General features: G+C 37.6%; 1 protein-coding gene across 5 annotated transcripts in view; it reads right to left on the bottom strand.

Moving 5' to 3' along the window:
- Positions 1 to 17,608, bottom strand: part of LOC128865353 (ras-related and estrogen-regulated growth inhibitor-like protein) — a 70,713-nt gene that overhangs the window by 45,296 nt on the left and 7,809 nt on the right. Inside the window, exon 1 of one of the 5 annotated variants that reach the window (XM_054105598.1) lies at positions 3,162 to 3,688. The exons of 3 other annotated variants lie outside the window; for them this stretch is intronic. The gene's annotated coding sequence lies outside the window, so the exon portion shown is untranslated. Of the gene's footprint in view, positions 1 to 2,930; positions 2,988 to 3,161; positions 3,689 to 17,608 lie in introns of those variants that run through there. One more of the 5 variants, XM_054105599.1, reaches the window with a different exon arrangement.

Raw genomic sequence — 17,608 nt, 5'->3', positions numbered from 1 at the left:
TTTTATTTATTATAAAAGTTATTCAAAAACCAAATTGAAATCAGTTTGCGCCACCTTGTACACCCACTCTTTGTTGCTAGCTTATTTGGTTTACGTAATGCGTTGGCTTTGCTTTGCCTCTCCAGCTAATGCTTTTGTGTCTTTGCATACCAATGGAAAATTAGTCAATCCTAGTGAAAGAATGCGTGTTATTTTTGGGATAATTGGATTTTTTGAACTTGTTTGATATTTAATTACGTGGCACATAGGGCTTAAAATATATGCAAATATAATGCGAGTTCATCAACAGACATCTACTTGTTAATGGAAAATCTTGTTTTTGGAGTTTTTTAAGGGCACTTGTGGTGAGAGATATGGCGGAAGGGGCGATAGGATTCGGATTGAATTATTAAATGCATAGAAAATAATTTAGCTCGAATTAAGTGAATAATTCTTCCAGAAGGGAAAAATTTTACAAAAATCTGAAAAAACAGTCGGTTTCATAAGAACATACCTGCATGGATTACCAAGAAGACGAGTTGGAAATTTATTACAAAAATCCGAAAAAAGTACAGTCGGTCACATAAGAGCGTAGATCTGGTTATCTGCAAAGAGCGAGCATTTAGCTCGAATAAAGCGAATAATTCTTCCAATTGAAATTTTTTGTAAATGAAATTCGAAAAGAAAATCTGTGGATCGCATTAGAACGTAGACCTGATTACCGGTTGCAGGCTAATCGCTGCGTTGTGTGTTTTTGAATCTAATGTGAAGAGAAATTTACGGGCACTTTTTTCAATAGAATTTGACAAGTCATCATGGGTCGCTTCACAAGTTAACAAAATTTCAAATTTTCAAAAAAATACTTCGTTTTACCTACAGATTCCCACTTCCCCAAATTTTACTCTCAAGTTGTTCTCAAATATCGTACGCACCCTGTATTACTCTTTATTAGGGGAAGGTTGGTATTAAAAATGGGCTAAATTGGTCAATAACCACGCCCACTTTCCATATAAGGGTAATCTTCAAAAAAAAAAAAACAACGTAATATTTCGGCTATAAATGAAGCAAAATTACGACCTAAGTAAAATTTAAAAAAATGAGTGGACCACTTTTTATATGTTAAGGCTAAATTACCGTTCGTCCGTCAAGTGTTACAAAGTACATTGTGGAGTAAAATTAATCATCCATTTGTGTTTTTGAAACAATTTTTTATTAAATAAATAAAAAATGATTTTGCGTGATGGAAATCTTTAGGTGCTCCATTACTTAGCTGTTTACATACTGGCGCTGTCTAGTTCACAACGTTCAAATATGACTGACGTAGTACACTATTACAAAAATTATGAATCGCCCGATAGGGTATTTAATTTTGCGCCACCTTTGTAAAGGGTGATCAGTTTGGAGGTATTTTTTCTAATAGGGGTTTTTTGACAGATCATGCGTGACTACTGTCAAACTCAATACACAATTTTTTTCAGTATTCATAGACATTTCATCGTGGAAAGACTTACGCCTCAAATTACAAATCGTTCAAATGTTATAATGTTATAAAAGAAATTTATTTAGTCAGAACATATGTATGTAAATGAAAAAATTAATTTAAGTGAGTTATAGAAAAGACACTAAAAGTTCGACCCAAATTGGGGGACATCAGAATTCGTTTTAGAGGTATGGTTCCTTCGGCAAAGTTTCTTATTTTGATCCCTAGAATACGATTTTCACAGAGCAATGAGCGATTTTTAAATCGACCCGCCCTAGTATACACAGTTCGGCCTGGACCGAATTTAGCAATTCCTTACTTGGCCTCTCCTCCTTTTAGGAAAAAAAAATATTAGGTAGGGTCCTTTTATATACAGGTAAAGATAAAAATCATTGCAATAGCAAGAGTCGAACAATTTATGCCAACTTTGAGGAAATTTCGTTTGTTTGCTTTTAACATACTCGTTCATGAGGGGGTAATGCTGTTGGGCCGCTTTAATGTTAACTCGCCGCTATTAACGAATTTTATCTAATCTCGATAAAGTAGTGCATACTTGCATTTTAACACCATAGAAAATTATATGTGCAGTAGATGTTCGCAAAAAAAAAATAAGGAGGGGAGACCTGCCAATTACATATCGCTCCCTTCATTTAACAGTTTTATTCCGAAGAGATTTAAGAGATTTATTTATTTACTACAATATATTTATTTATTTATTTATTGTCTACCGATTTCTCTTACAGACTAAACATTAGTTAAAAAATTAGTTAAAAATTATATCTGACAATTTACAAGCTCCATTCTGATACTTTCTTGCCCATAGCAGAATACACATTTGTGGTCTGCATGAATATTTATCGGTACTAAACTAAAAATTTGTTGCACAGTGCCAATTTGTTGTCCCTGCAAGATACATTTACGAGTGCATAAAATCATATAATCAATTAAATTTATTTTATGAAGGTCGCTTAGCATTTGCTAGTAAGCTAAGAGCAGTAACATAATAACAACAGAAGTTAGTTGGCGTATACAGCTTTGAGATGTGCAACGCCAAGCTTCGCTTCTAGTTAATGGCGTGCTTATTGATGTCTTTCTGCAATTTTATGTCGCTTCTAAATGCCAATTGTTAATTTATGAGAAGCTTTTAATGACAGAAAATACTTAGTGGTTTGCCGCAGCCTGCTGCTATTAGGCACAACTATTTTTTGGCATTAATACCCGCATTAGTGATCAAGTCTAAGATCAACAACCTGAATGGCACGCACAAACAAACTAGGCCGCGACGGTCACTAACAACATTAAATCTGGAAGTATTGGCCATAAAAACTGCAACTTTCTTCATTAGATCGCATGAATGAGTTCACACATACGCGCACACACACATACACACATTGGAATAAATCGAAAGCGAAAAATAAGCATTTTTATTTTCATTTTCAAATTCAACTATACACAATCTTGTTTTACTGACCTTTTTTACAAACATTTCTGCAGTTATTTATTTATTTTGATTCAAAATAACAACATGAAAGCCAAAAGATGATTTTACGTGTTTCAAGTGCTGTGTGTGCAGCTTTATGCTCTTTATATGCACACAAATGCGCGTAAAAAGCTATGGTTTGTGCAAATATTCACATAAATTAAATTCGCAAATATTGACATTTACTAAAAAATTACACGATTTATCAAAATGAACACTCACTTTATTTGTATGTATGCACCAAATGTCAGTCCTTCGCCACTTGCAGACAGGTAAAATTTTATACGGAAAAATTGCGCGCCGCTGTGTTGTGCTTTGGATTTTCTAACTACGCGACTGCTGCTAAGTAAATACTCGTAAATATGTATGAAACAGCCGCTACAACAGAAATTGTGCGTACGCACTCACGCTCGATTAAGAAACGATTAACTGCTAATCGCCGTTTTTTGTTTACTATATACGCTAGCGTTGAAAGGACCGAAAGTCGCACACGACGTCACTCCACAATGGAATGAAACGACAACAATAGCACAAAGGCTTTGCACTAAACGAAGCAAACCCACTTGCGAATGTTGGAGTGCAGCGAAACCGTTAAATAAAATAACGAACATGAATGCCTTGCGTTTGATTGCAGACTACAACTACGAGTAGCATGGGGAAGGCAGTAAGTCATGTTGTTGTTTGTGTGGCGTGGTACGAGTATATTTTCGTGATTTTACTTTTTGTTTGTTTGTTATATTCACTTTTTGTATTGTACATTTTATTCGCATTACGTTAGCAAAATACCAACTGCTTCGGGCAAAGCACTACGAGGCACTCGAACGGTAGGCCAACATAAGTAGTGAATAATGGGGTCTAACCGCATCTACATTCAACTACCAACTAATAACATTGTTGTGTTCCCTTAAAGAGAGACCGATGATGTTGCGGCAACATGTTGCTTGCTGGCACGTGCTGCTGTCTGGCTTGTATACATATTTGTATATGGGGTATTGTAAATTTTTAGGGATGGCGATGGTGTGCATAAAGTGCAACAAGTTGCTAATTGCGTGAAATACGAAGTAATCAACGGAAGTTGCCAAGGTTGCAGCTGTGCATACTTAAGTAACTTAAATATTAAGGTATAGAACTATGCACAAATACATACAACTTTGGTTACGTGCATACCTATGATGCGCAGGTAGATATTAAATAACGAGGACGAAGTGAATTAAAACAACAAAAGTGAAACCACTTTATAAGTTTGTGAGAATTATGTAATGAGATAATATAATATAATTTTTTGAAAACTAAAAAATGTAATTGAGTAAACATATACATAGGTACATATGTATGTATGTTTTAGCCTTGATACAAGTCGGGGAGTATTTATTGAGGCAGTTGCTAGGAAATGCAATATGAAGACTTTTCATTGAAGAGTTAAATACTTATTAAGTAGAGGAAGCTTTACAGTTTTCGAAATTGAAAATACGCATTAGATGATTATCACCTATTTGGGCGCAGAAAATAGTGAGCTGACAAAGCATCGATAAAAAGACGTAAAGAAGCCTCTGGTTTTCAAAGTGACTGCACGCATTGAAGTGGAAGGCAAAAAGCAAAGTGAATAATATAAAAGATTTTGCGCTTTCATATTTGGCAGTTAAAGAAAATTGTTTACATTTAAAAATAAACAATCACAAATAAAAGTTCACTTACCTCAAGAATGACAACCAATAATCTGATTATTAGTCACATTCAATTTGATTTTTTGCTTCACTTCCTTTGCCGCATTGAAAATTGATTTACCTTACTCGTGCCGATTACATTTTTGGCTTCCAATAAAAAGAAGCAAAAAAGAAAAATTTAAAATTACAAAAAAAAAAAAGTCATTGTAGGAAGAAGTTGCTGGTATCGTGGGTGCAGAAATGCGGAAATGGTATTATTGATTGAGACAATGAAAATCACCTCATTTCTCATATTTGAGCTTTGGATATTTCTATTATTTACACATTCTGCTATAAAAGCAAAACATTAGAAAATAAAGTAATAAGCAAAGAAACAAAATAAAAAATTTCGCCCATTTTCAGCAATGTAAGGCATATTTTTAAATTTTTGCCAAATTTAGATTTGAACAGAGTTTTTAAATTCGACGAGCTGTCACTTTTCACTAAATCTTAAATTACAAATGCAATTTAAACAGCGTTGAAAAAATGTTCCCAGCATCATGTTGGCAACATGTTGCGCATTTTTTCACAGACTGAACAGAGTACAACTATGTCGTGAAAATATTATGAAATATCACGCATATTTCACGGCCAAGAATTGTATATGGATTTTGAAACAGCGAGTAATTTCGGATAATATTTGAATTAAAAGAGATTATCATTACAATTACTCAGACTCAAAGAGTGCGAAGAGAAGTGCTTTCATAACTGGATCGGAGTTCTCGAAAGGTTTCGGCAAAGGTAAAGTGATGCCATCTAAGAACATGGAGTAGTTGAGTCTGCAGCTTCCACTTGTCCAGACCAAGGGATGGTATCACCAAATCCATCAAATTCGAGTAGAAGTTCAGAATTGAACTGGGCGACAAAGCAAACTACACCAGCATTTGAAAGGAAATTCCAGGAAGGTACCCTGCATTAGTATACAGATGGGTCGAGGGCACCAGAAGGCTTAAGCGCTGCAACATATGGCCCCAGAACCACGGAGGTGTATGTCATCTGTCTATGTGCAGAAATCCATTTAGATAGGTATCTCCGGAATGAGCGAATTGCCATTCTGAGCGACAGTGAGGCGGCACTCAAGGCTTTGTCATTCTGTGAGGTTAAGTCCTCACTGGTCCTTGAGTGCATCGAGAAGCTGTATTAGGTTAAGAAAACACAATCGCATTCGGATAATTTGGTCCGAGGAAACAAAGGTAAAACTGGAACCGAAGTAGCGGATGCATTCGCAATAGAGGCTGCGGCCTTGTTATTACAGGGTCCGGCACTCGAAGTGTAACCAACTTTGAGTACCTTAAAGTAAATAAAGTTTTTGTTTATCTCACCATTACTCGTTACAATGATACTGGTAGCATCGCGAAACGTCATGGAGATGGTCATCAAAAGACTGCAACGCCACGTGAAATGGTTCAAAAAGCGAGGAAGCGACCTTAGCGAAATCCCCGACGAGGTGCCAATCAAACTGAAAATATCTGACCGTAGCATCCACCGAATACTGAAAAATGATCTCAAAGTTAAGCTTTACAATTCGGTCTCCATCTGGTATCGCTAGGGGCCAAAAGGTCAATGCGTGGCTTATTGCCAACCAGGCTAACCTAACCTAAGCTTTACAAGATCGAAAAGGCGCATGATCTCACTCCAAAGCAACAAGTCAGACCTGAGAGAGCGAAGGAGTTGCTTCACTTGACCGAAAGCGGTAAATTTTCGAACCTTGTGTTTTCTGACGAGAAAATTTTTCAAATTGAACAATTCGTAAACTCCCAAAACGATACGGTTTATTTTACCGATCGTTCATATGAGAATTTGAGTAATCGATTGGCCACCAGGAGGCAGCACCCGCCACAGGTAATGATTTGGGCCGCAGTAACCGCAGATGGGCGCTCTCCAATCGAGCCTGACGCAAGGTAAATGCGAAATATTATCAGGAAAGTATTCTGCAGATTGCTTTAATGCCGTGGGCAGACAAATATTTCGGTGGCAGACCGTGGACATTTCAACAGGACTCGGCACCGTCGCACAAAGCTCGAGTGAACCAAGAATGGCTAAAAAACAACGTTCCGATCCTTATAACGTCCACACAATTGCTCTCAAATTCACCAGACGCGAATTCGTTCGATTATTCTCTTTGAGTTATTTTGGAGACCAAGGTTCGAACTAAAAGATTCGCCTGTCTCGAGACGCTGAAAAAAGCCTTTGTCCGCGAGTGGGCCAAAATACCTACAAGTCACATTCGGGCAGCTTGCGATTCGTTTCTAGACCGTCTCAAGGCCATAGTCAAGGCAAAAGGTGGTAATGTCGATTAAAAGTAAATTGATTCTTAATTTTGTATTATTTTCACACTTTTTTTACTTTGAACTGAATAGAAGTAATTTTCCAAACTAAATTTATGACCTTTTAATTGGTTACACTTGGAGTGCCGGACCCTGTAATAGGACCCGAGCCCTTGTTTACTATGAGATAACACACCATCCAGGAGAAGCTCAGTAGTGAAGACCTAAGGGCTAAAGACGGATTTTCGTGATTTTTACGATCAATCCCAGGAGACTCCAATGCACCTTCTCCTTGAATGCAGCGCTATAGCGCGGAGAAGGTTGAGACATCTCATCCATTAGCAGCCAAAAGAAAGGCACTTTCGCTCAGTCCAACCCAGCTCTATCTTGAGTTTAATAAGGGAACTGGGCTTGAATGAGGTACTATGGTGAGTAAAGGGTACAAAAGGCCATGAGGTTGAAGTGGAAACCTCAAACAGCATCCAATCTCTAATCTAAGGCGGATTTTGTTAAAACGGCTTTGCAATAACTAATAATTTTTTTCTCCTCTGAATTGCATTATCTGTAAGGCATTTACTACAATAACTTCTAAATTTCCTTTGCTTAATTATTTTTTCTTTTTTTTATAAAATTGTTTTCAATAAATACTACCGCTGCTATTAGATTATAAGACCTAATTTGCTGAATATCATTATATTAAGATAGATTGCAAATAAAATACTTACAAAAAAAAAAAACAAAAAAAATTTCTTCCTATACATTTTTCATAGTTATTCTTATTTTTCTATTTCATTCATTTTCTATTTCAGTTCATTTTATTTTTGTTCCTGTTCTTACTTCTATTACCATTTCTAATTCTATTTCCATTTCTGTTCTATTGGTACTCTTATTTCATATTTCTATTTCTACTCCTATTTTTGCTCCTATTTCCATTTTCATTTCCATCTAAATTTATATTTATATTTCTACTATTCCAGCAAAAAGTTGGATTCGACTCAACGACCATAAGGATCGGACTTTACTTTTCTTGTTCTAAATTTTTCCGGTAGTTCTGGAAATGCTTTGCATATAATAAATATAAAAATTTTCACCATACTTGATAATGTGTATAACATAACTTCCTCTCCCCTACCCTTTCTTTCCCTCCTTTCTCTCTCTTACTCTAATAATGGTATCCCAACGACCAAATTTTTGTAAATATATTCGTCCAAGTTGGTTCTCGCATAGGCAACCATCTTATCTAAGCAAACCTAAATTACAAAATGTACTCGTACGAGGGGTGCCTTTTATATGTCGGGATTAGAGAACAAAAACAAATTTGAATCATCGAAAATCACATTATTGTTTTTCAAAATATTCTCCATGAAGATCTATACACTTTTGCATGCGTTTGAACCAATTGTCGAAGCACTTTTGCCACTCTGAATGAGGTACCTCCAAAACATGCATTCTGAATGCCGCAACCGCTTCTTCAGGTGTTGAAAAACGTTGACCTCTCAGTTTGTTTTTTACGTACGGGAATAAAAAGAATTCATTCGGTGCCAAGTCAGGACTATACGGCGGATGACCCATTAATTCGATGTTTTGGGTGCTCAAAAATGCAGTTGTTTGAGCCGATGTGTGAGAGCTCGCATTGTCTTGGTGAAGAGTGATCCGTCTTTGGCGTTGGTTTTCCTAATTTCTTGGAAGACAACTGGCAAACAAATGGTTGTGTACTACTCAATTTACTGTTCTGCGTTGTTCTAGTGGTACGGTTGCGACATGTCCAGTTTTTCCGAAAAAACAGGCGACCATTTGCTTGGAAGTGCTTCGTGCGCGAACAACTTTTGTTGGATTGGGCTCATCTTGTAACACCCATACAGTCGACCGCTGTTTACTTTCGGGCTCATACGCGTAAATCCATGATTCATAATTTGTCACGATGTCATAGACGTGTTTCGAAGCCCCGCGATCGTATTTTTTTGAGCATTTCCTTCGACCAATCGACACGAGTCTTTTTTTGGGCGACTGACAAATTGTGAGGGATCCAACGCGAACAAATTAACAATAAAAAGAAGCAAAAAAGAAAAATTTAAAATTACAAAAAAAAAGTCATTGTAGGAAGAAGTTGCTGGTATCGTGGGTGCAGAAATGCGGAAATGATATTATTGATTGAGACAATGAAAAGCACCTCATTTCTCATATTTGAGCTTTGGATATTTCTATTATTTACACATTCTGCTATAAAAGCAAAACATTAGAAAATAAAGTAATAAGCAAAGAAACAAAATAAAAAATTTCGCCCATTTTCAGCAATGTAAGGCATATTTTTAAATTTTTGCCAAATTTAGATTTGAACAGAGTTTTTAAATTCGACGAGCTGTCACTTTTCACTAAATCTTAAATTACAAATGCAATTTAAACAGCGTTGAAAAAATGTTCCCAGCATCATGTTGGCAACATGTTGCGTATTTTTTCACAGACTGAACAGAGTACAACTATGTCGTGAAAATATTATGAAATATCACGCATATTTCACGGCCAAGAATTGTATATGGATTTTGAAACAGCGAGTAATTTCGGATAATATTGTATTTGAATTAAAAGAGATTATCATTACAATTACTCAGACTCAAAGAGTGCGAAGAGAAGTGCTTTCATAACTGGATCGGAGTTCTCGAAAGGTTTCGGCAAAGGTAAAGTGATGCCATCTAAGAACATGGAGTAGTTGAGTCTGCAGCTTCCACTTGTCCAGACCAAGGGATGGTATCACCAAATCCATCAAATTCGAGTAGAAGTTCAGAATTGAACTGGGCGACAAAGCAAACTACACCAGCATTTGAAAGGAAATTCCAGGAGGGTATCCTGCATTAGTATACAGATGGGTCGAAGGCACCAGAAGGCTTAAGCGCTGCAACATATGGCATTTCCTTCGACCAATCGACACGAGTCTTTTTTTGGGCGATTGACAAATTGTGTGGGATCCAACGCGAACAAATTTTTTTGACAGTCAAATGTTTATGAAATATTGAATGTATACTGGTCCCACTAATGCCTAAGATTGTCTCAATCTCACGATAGGTCACATGACGATCTTGCAATATTAGTTCGCGCACAGCATCAATGGTTTTCGGAACAACAATTGATTTTGGACGACCTTCACGAAATTCGTCTTGGAGTGAACTACGACCACGATTGAATTCACCATACCATCGATAAACACTGGTCCTTGATAGAGCTTCATCGCCAAAAAATGAATTAAGTTCATCCATGCAATGTTGCTGAGTTAATCCACGTCGAAAGTTGTAAAAAATAATCGCACGAAAATGTTCACGATTTAATTCCATTTTTGGACCGAGATGAATCTTTTAAGTTACTGTAAACAACACAAATAGCGCTGGTATTTCAAAACGTTCTGAGTACGTAAAAGCCAAGAAATGTCAAACTTTGCGATACAGCTGTCAGTTGCCAGATTGCAACACCAGGGTTGGCAAATCCCGAAATATAAGAGGCACCCCTCGTATATCCATGCCAGTATCTAATGACACTACAGTCTTGAAAACTACGGAATTCAGAAATAGTTTTCCAGTTTTCAGTTTAATAGTTTCGAGTGAAATTTTCCTATACCGGGATACGAAGAATGAAAACCGATTGAAACAATATCGTAGCTGCTTACGTATGTCCTACATTTCTATTCTCAAGCGAAGAGTTCTAGAAGAATTAGAATCTCTGAAGTCAAAAATTTAAATACTAATTTTCTGTTCTTACTGTCAACATTGCACGGCCAATTGCGTAGCATTAAAACCTTTATTTACCACTCACCCTCGAATTTGTATTCAAATTAAGTCAATCAGAAATGTTGTTGTTTACCAGGTGCGCATAACAATCTCCCCACGTTGCCACCACTATCACCATTGCATTCTGCCGGTAATAGGATGAGAATACTCGCACAATGTGAGCTAAATTTAAAGTACGTTAGCCAGCACGTCAGCCAGCGAAGTAATCATCTAAAAACCCATCGACGTGCAAGTATTTGTGATTTTGCTGTGATTTATACTCCCGCATCCATCAATACCCCCGTATCACACCGGAAGGGTGAGTGCGCTGAAGTTAAATTATAACGGCAGTTGGGGTTCGTATTCCAGGTGCAGATACCACCATTTCAAATCATTCCACTTGAATGCGTTCGCTGCGTAAATGAATGCCTTTTCTACTCTAATTACTTGTTTACCTGTCATGGCAACAAAAGGAGCTACAATTCATTGAAATAGCTCATAGACGCATAACCTTAAGTGTATATTTTCACTGGCACATACAGTGCACATTCATTGCCAAGTACCTTCGCCTTCACATTGGCGCCAATTACACATGAATGGCTTTTTATTCAAATAAGTTGCGGTGCCCAAAACACCTTTTACCTTTTACCTCTTCTATTTATTTATTATTTTTTGATTTTCTATTCATATGACTCGATTTGACAAGCAAGTTCATATTCATTACTTGTGGTAAATACATGTATGAGTGTGTGTGTGTATACAAGGTACTAAAATATAATAACATAAATGAGTCATATGGCGTTTGAATAAGTAATACTAAGAAAGTAAATAAAATTGTGGTCGATTTGTAAATAATGCAAAAGCGTCACAATACTGTCTCTCTGAAGAAAACTCTAGAAAACAAGAACTCTTTGTTATTAGATCCTGTAATTAATTTACTGCATTAAATATATGTATAAGTGTCTAGCCAATTATTGATAAGCAAGTAAAGTATATACAAATGCCGTGGCGTATACGTAACCTTAAATTGCATAGCTGGACGTTTCTACTCACAAGTGCGTGTCCTGTATAAATAACCATTTTTTGGCAAAACTGAGGTATTTTCATCAAACCGCATACAATTTACCCTAATTCAAGAGCCTTTTTCTGTAAAAAGAGGGAACAATTCGTAATCTAATTCATGTAATTCATTTGTCTGTGTATCGTCCCAATGGTAGCAACATTTTTTTTCTTCCCAAAATGCAGTAGTTTTTACACCAAATCGATTCAAGCGCTTTACCCTTTTCAAGATAAATGATGTGAATGAGACTGCGCGTATTCCAAAAAACTTTCCCTAGAACTTTATTGACCCCCGTTGGCCTCGTTTGACCAGCACAAGTTCACTCTGTTAACTACTAGGTTGTTCAATAAGTTTTGTGGTTCCTTAAGAATAAGACAACTTTATGTTTTGAAATACACTTTATTATTCAGTATTATCTCTCTGAATATCAATACGTTTGTTCCAACTAGATTCCATCCCTGAAGTGAGAATCTGGAAGTGCTGCAAAATATGCATCCACAGCTGTTATGATCTCATCATTTGATGAAAAACGTTTTCCACGCATGCATTTTTTTAGACTGGAAACAGATGGAAGTCGCTATGGGCCAAATCTGGTAAATCGAATCAAAATCGAACTTTAATTCATTGATTTTAGCCATTGTCAAAATGCTCTTGTGACACGGAACATTGCCCTGATGAAAAGGATTTTTTTTCTTTTGCAAACTGATTCTTTTTTCAAGAATTTTTTCCTTCACCTGGCCTAAAATGTTACAATACTATTAAGAATTTATTGCGTTACCATAATCCAATTAATCCACAATCAAAATGTCTTCCACATCCTAGAAAACTGTTGCTAACACCTTCTTTGCCGTTTTCTGCACACGAACTCGTTTCGGAGCCGAAGAACCAGGTTCATGACGCTCTTTAGCCTCTTGTTTTCATTTTGCATCATGGTGATAGACCCAAGTCTCATCCTTATTCATGAATCGATGTACAAAATCCACTCCATTCTTCCGTAAACGCTCCAAATGTTGCTGCGAAAGTCGCAGCCCAATGTGTTTTTGTTCTATTGCTAGCGCACCCAATGCGCACACAGCTTTCTGAAACCCAATACTTCAGTCAAAATATTGCTTACACTGTTTCATGAGATGCCTAGGCCGGTCGTCTATTAAATCTCTTTCATTCACTCGACGATTTTCCAATACTATGTCCCTTATGTTTTCTACGATGTGTTACTCGTGTACGGTGTTGTTACTCGTTTTGGACGTCCTTGAGGTGGATTGTCATCAAGGCATGTACGACCCCGCTTAAATTGAGTAACCCATCTTTCTACTGCACTAATTGATTGATGGTGAAAAGTCCTTATATACTTTCAACATTCGTTCACATATTTTCTTCGTTTTTAAACCTTCCAAAAATAAAAATCATGTGGTTTCGTTGATGACGACGGAACGATGACTGGGTTACGGTGGTATTAACCGCTTCTTACTGCTGAAGAAGCTCACCAGGTATCTAAGATCAAGGCCTGCTATATCAGTAGGTATAGCAAAGGCTTCGACTTTTACTACACTTAATCAACGAAGCGTTTACCATGCTTTTTTACACTTCCTTCCACATTTAATTACAATTTAAAGTCAAAAACCAACCTCAAGTCACAGACTTCGTAGATCAGTGCTAGTAATGCTATGAGAGTTCAAAAGATTTTGTGTCAAGTACAGCTGAATAAAATACCCAGAGCTCAACTTCCCTCACTAGGGGGCGCTCCTCTGATGCTTTCTGACAAGGTGAAATACCTAGGTATTATCCTTGACAGCAAGCTTATATGAAAGCCCAATATTGAGGAAAGAGTGAGGAAGGCAATAATCGTCTTGTATGGGTGCAAGGGCGCAATTGGCAAAGGGGCTTTTCGACTCGAGTTGTTTTCTGTAATACTATTGCAAAGCCTATCTTGTTATATGAAGTCAAAGTCTGGTGAAACTCACTAGAGAAGACGACATTGGTGAAGAAGCTGGAGAGAGTTCAGAGGTCGGCACTCATTGGAATCAGTGGGGCGCTTCGAACGACTCCTACTCTGGCGCTCAACGCAATGCTAAATGTGGTACCCGTAGATATCGCAGGCAGAATTGCCGCTACACGTACCGCAATCAGACTGAGGGGCTGGAGCTATAAGCTCAACCTCACTTATGGGCACTCAAGCACCCTTAGAAACTTCGAGTTCATCCCTCTGTCAACAGACCAGTGTATACCCTCGTTTAGTCCAACCGGAAGATTGTCCACTCACATCCCGTCAAGGGAAGAGTGGACGGAGGGCTACACTGGGGGGCAGGGCCTGGTGAACTTGTTCACGGATGGATCGAAGTTGGAAGGAAAGATTGGCGGAGGAGTCTTTTGCTCCCCATCAGACTCAAATTCAGCTTACCGGACCACTGCAGTGTGTTCCAGGCAGAGGTAGCCGCAATCAAGGAGGCAGCTGACTGGCTGCTCAAATGCGTAGTAACAGTCAAGAAAGTAAAAATTTACTCCGACAGCCAAGCGGCAATAAGGGCCCTCGGGTCCATGACGGTGCATTCGGAATTGGTCAAGGAATGCTTGACCTCACTTTCGACATCAGCCTCATCTGGGTTCCCGGTCACAGCGACATTGTGGGAAACTTTGAGGCGGATGAGCTGGCCAGACAAGGGACATGTGAGGTGATCTCCCCGCGAAGGGAAAGAATTGGGATCCCCCTGACTACCTGCGGTCTGCTCCTGGAAAGACGGGCATCGCGCAAACTCAGCGAGCGCTGGGCAAATACACAAACGTGAAGGTCGCGAAATCCTTCTGGCCACGTGTGGACCGGAGGTGCTCGGACGAGCTTCTGAGGCTGACAAAATATCAGCTCTCCAATCTAGTGGGTTCTCTCACAAGACACAATGCGCGAGGAATGCGTGCTGTGAGACTTGGAATCACCTCGAGTCCTTTTTGCGCTGGATGTATGGAGGATGAGGTGGAATCATCTCAGCACCTTCTTCTTAGCCGTCCTGCTCTGGCGGGGCTAAGATCCAGGCATCTTGGCTCATACTTCTTTGCCACGCCTGCTGATATAGCTGGCGCAGACATTAAAAATCTAATGAATTTCATCAGTAGCACAAAGCGGTTGACGCAAACATAGTCATCGTTCGTAATCCGCACACTCCTAACCATCCCATCACCACCTCTCCCCGCCCTCTCCATGCATCCCATCGATCTTTCCCTTTCACCTCACCTCCTTCACAATGGTATCACAAAAGACGAATCTTTCTTAGTCCAAGTGTGCTCACTCCCTGGGCAACCATACCAACCTAACCTAACCTAACAGCTGAATTTTACTCGCTAGTTGTGAGATTTAGTACTGTGTATCCAATATAACTCATTTTATATTAAAAAATTAGTATTTCAATGCTTTCAGCCCTTTTTCCACAACTCTATTAACAAAACTGTTCCTTTTTCAAAAGTTTACTACTTTCCAGTAAAATATTGAAGCTAATTTGACTTCTCTACAAATATTTGAGCAAATCAAATTTGTCATAATTGTTTTTTTCGTTTTTTTTTTTTGAAATTTCCATTGGATTCTAATAATACAAATTTTATGATTATTTGTGGTGAAATAGTAAAGAAAAATAAAAATTATTAATGCAAGCCATAACAACTACTGCAAATTTATTTCAACTGATGTAGCATTCAAAATGGTAAGACAACTGCGATCAATTTTCTGAAAATAGTACAAATAATTGCAATGCAAATAAAGGCGAGAATTCTCTGACAATACGAGACAATTTCACCAGATTTGGTGATTTAGCTCAGTTTTTGTAAGGTAAATCGATGCTGATATTAAACACTATGGCCGTTTAATTAATGATGTTTTCTCAAGAAATTATAATCGTTTTTTATTAGAGTAATGATAAGGTAACCCCATATATTGATAAGTTTTGAATATTTTTTTTGTAATTAATTGACATTTTTTTTATAAAAATATATTTTATTTTGTAACAAAAAACACCTCCAGCTCTCCAATCTAGTTAATCAAAATCCAAATATTAGCAAAATTTCTAAAGGTGATTCTGCAGAATCTTTTTTCCAGCACTTAAATATTAACTTTGGGACTAAAACACATCGGTTTTAGCAAAAAATTGCACTCCGAAAGGTCGATTTTAGCAGAAGTGGCTAAACTGCAGAATTACCTTTCTAAACATTCATCCAATTTCCAAAAAAATTCCAAAGTTTCTATTCAGAACTTTTAAACATTTTTAGATATGCAGTCTATAGACCATTAAATTCTAGTGTAATAGACGTTGCGTTTTTTCTATCCTTTGGCGATTTTTATAAATTGTTCCGAGTTTTTATAGATTTTGTACAATATTTGAGCCTAGATTTATATGGAAATCACACTTTCATAAAATAAAAATGGAAATTAAAAATAAATATATTAAATAAATAGTCGAAACTTGTGAATATGCGATGCTTTTGCTTTTTTGCAATGGAATAAAATTATCTTTGCTGTTATGAGAAACCGATATGTGTATTGAATATGTAAATACCTATATGTGTACTTAGTGCTGCCATAAGTTCTGTTACAAGTTAAGTCAGTTATAGATATAAAATTATAATATTTTTTTTTTACTGCATTAATTTTAATTTAATCATGTAAATATTAAAAATTTTCCTTCGAAATGGTCACTATTTGCTTTTACACCAGCCTTCAAATGATTAGGCCAGCACGCACGGTTTCCATAGATGTCGAGCGTCACTGCTCGAACCAAAGATTATTTGAGGCTGTCCAAATTTCTGTGAGGCCTTCGACAAGCCATGCTCTCCAATTTCAACCACAAATTGTAGTCTAATAGATTCAGATCTGGACTTCCAGACAGCCAATATTCTGTGGCTATGAACCCAGAAATATTGTTTTTTTGGCCACTGCTGGGTGGTTTTTGCCTTATGGGCTGGAGCGGAAGATCCAGCGCACCCCATTGTTGACAGTTCTGGCCAACTGCTTCACCACACCTTCTATGGCATCCTCTTGGTACACTTTTGCCCCGGTATTAACCCCTTTTTCGCAGAAACGAAGAGACTAACCATTACGGAGCCTGGATGGTAGCTACGCTGAATCCTTAGAACAATGATTTTTGCGTCTTTAAAAGTTTTAACATAGAGTTTGTGATTTTGCTTAATAAAAACTTCTTCAACGGTGAACATTTTCTCATATGTGATAAAAATATTTTGATGGCCGTTGGCCGCGTGTAACCGAAGCAGTTGCTTGCATCTGCCAAGGCTAATTTTCTTCAAACGTGTTGTCAAAAGATGACCTGTTGAACGACGGAAGGCTTTCATGTCCCCACTCCATTGTTAGCAAGCGAATTTATGGCAGGACTAAGTATATTAGGATTACGGGTTCAAAAATCGCTGTGGGCACGAACACCAAAATTATAAAAAATGTATTTTTAACAGCTGTCGCCCCGCGCCAGGTATGTGAAACTTCCGAGTTCCATGAAAAAGCAGCTCATAAAAAAACATCTGCCGTTCGGCGGCATAAGCCTATAGGAACAACATCAAAACGCCCAACAAAAATTGTAGGGGGAGCTTGGCCAAACAACAACACACACGCACGCTACTTTAACTTGGCCCCTTCACACACATTATGGTGGTTGTTGTTGCTCTTCACTCATTCAGTTTATGTGGTTTATGGAAGAATGATGTCTTATTGTGCTGCTTGATACGCTTTTTCGTTATTGTTAGTGCATACTTTTATTTACTTCTTCCACATTTTCTTTTATTGCAAAAATTAATTCATTAATAGGGCAGCGTAAGGTTAATCAAAAGTAATATTTGCCTTGTAATTTTATTTGTTGCTTGTTTGCCGACTGGATTACTCGTTCGTATAACAATCAGA

The sequence above is a fragment of the Anastrepha ludens genome, chromosome 5, assembly GCF_028408465.1.
Source record: "Anastrepha ludens isolate Willacy chromosome 5, idAnaLude1.1, whole genome shotgun sequence".
Taxonomy (NCBI): Eukaryota; Metazoa; Arthropoda; class Insecta; order Diptera; family Tephritidae; genus Anastrepha; species Anastrepha ludens.
This window is presented reverse-complemented; position numbering and strand designations above follow the sequence as displayed.